The sequence below is a fragment of the Rhinopithecus bieti genome, unplaced genomic scaffold, assembly GCF_001698545.2.
Source record: "Rhinopithecus bieti isolate Rb0 unplaced genomic scaffold, ASM169854v2 scaffold_36958, whole genome shotgun sequence".
Lineage (NCBI taxonomy): Eukaryota > Metazoa > Chordata > Mammalia > Primates > Cercopithecidae > Rhinopithecus > Rhinopithecus bieti.
In genome coordinates, this window is record NW_016815332.1 from 55,325 (window position 1) to 57,424 (window position 2,100).

Below are 2,100 nucleotides of genomic sequence, written 5' to 3' on the forward strand. Positions count from 1 at the left end.
AACATTTGAGCTGGAAAACAGGGAAAGAAATTCTCACTTTGGGCTGTGGGTTTTAGGCTTTTTGGCTTGAAGGTCAGTCTTCACCATGGACTTGCCCTTTTCTGCCTAGAATTTCCCTATCCCTGCTGGTTATTCAGAGCTCAAGCGTTCTTCAGAAAGCTGGAGATGAATGCTTCCAGACTGGGCCCATCCTTTCAAGGCAGTAGGTTCCCTTCTGGCCCAGGGTATGTTTAGAAATGTTCAGGAGCTGGAGAAATATAATATGATCTTATATTTGGAAAAACCTAAAGACTCCACAAGAAAAGTATTAGAACTGATAAAGAAATTCAGTACAGTCACAAGATATAAACTGAACATACAAAAGTCAGTAGCATTTCTAGAGACCAACAGTGAATAGTGTGAAAAACAAATGAAAAGTAATCCCATTTACAATAGCCACACATAAAATTACCTAACAATTAACAAAGAAGTGAGAGATCTCTATAATGAAAACTAAAAAACACTGTTAAAGAACATTGAAGAGGACACCAAAAAAATAGAAAAAAAATAGAAAAATATAATAAAATATAATAAAAAATAATTGGAAAAATTAGTATTGTTACAATGTCTATACTCCCTAAAGCAATCTACAGATGCAGTGCAATCTCTGTGAAAATACCAGTGGCATTCTTTACATAAATAGAAAAACAATCTTAAAACTTATATAGAATCACAAAAGACCCAGAACAGCCAAAGCTATCCTAAGCAAAAAAGAACAAAACTGCTGTAATCATATTACCTGACTTCAAATTATACTACAGAGCCATAGTAACCAAGACAACATAGTGCTGACATAAAAAAGACACATAGACCAATGGGACAGAAGAGAGAACCCAGAAACAAATCCACACGCCTAGAGTGAACTCATTTTTGACGAAGATGCCAGGAACATACTTTGAGGAAAAGACAGTTTCTTCAATAAATGATGGTAGAAAAAGTGGATATCCATATGAAAAGAATGAAACTAGACCCCTATCTTTCACAGTATACAAGAATCAAATCAAAATGGATTAAAGGGTTAAATCTAAGACATCAGCCTATGAAACTACTACAAGAAAAAATTGGGGAAAATTCCCAGGACATTAGCCAGGGCAAAGACTCCTTAAGCAGTACACTACAAGCACAGGCAAACAAAGTAAATAGGGACAAACAGGATCACATTGAGTTAAAAAGCTTCTGAACACCAAAGGATACAGTCAACAAAGTGAAGAGACAACCCTGACAATGGGAGACAGTATTTCTAACTACCCCTCTGACAAGGGATTAATAACCAGAATATATAAGGAGCTCAAACAACTCTATAGGAAAAAAAATCTAATAATCTGATAAAAAATGGGCAAAACATTTTTCTGGTAGAGATAAAACCTTATATTCTAACTACAGCTAGCCTGTTAGTAGTAAAGGCTAAAAGAATAATTTTTTTTTCAGTTTTTCATATCATTTTATTTTCTTCCTTCAACCATAATAATATGATATCCAAATTTTGTCTTAACCAGTGGGTCTGTAAACACAGGCTTATCCATCCCACTTACAGGCAAGGCAAATGCTGCTTCTTGGAATGGTCCCACCATGGACCCTCTGGTCATCCAACCCAAGTCGCCCCCTTGCCTGGCTTTATCTTCACTATACTGTGAGGCCACTTCATGTAATCTCATCCCAGACTTTAACTTTTCCATGGCTTCCATGATTTTGCCATGTTTTTCACATAGAATGTGTCTGACCTTTACTGCATTGCCACCACCTTTGGGACCTTGAGCCTTCTTGTCAGCACTGTCACTCCCAGAGGCTGCTCCCCCTTCCCCTGCTTTTCCAGAACCACTTTTTCCTTTGGGCGGCATCTTGGAAGCTTGTTGTTGAACTCTCAAGAATAATTACTAGAAATTATTTTAGGCACATAAAATATATATCATCAGAAAATAATATTTTGTTGCTTATACATTTTTAGCAGAAATATTAAGTTAATTTTATTATACTATTATAACAATATGGTATGAAAGGGTGGGTTCAAATAGAAATAAAGATTAGAATTTGAAGTATAGGTTCCTTTTTATGAATAAGATA

At 35.7% G+C, this 2,100-nt stretch overlaps 1 pseudogene; it reads right to left on the minus strand.

Moving 5' to 3' along the window:
- Window positions 1-1,481: 1,481 nt before the first annotated feature.
- LOC108515916 (peptidyl-prolyl cis-trans isomerase NIMA-interacting 4 pseudogene) lies at window positions 1,482-1,898 on the minus strand (annotated as a pseudogene).
- Between the last annotated feature and the right edge of the window lie 202 nt (window positions 1,899-2,100).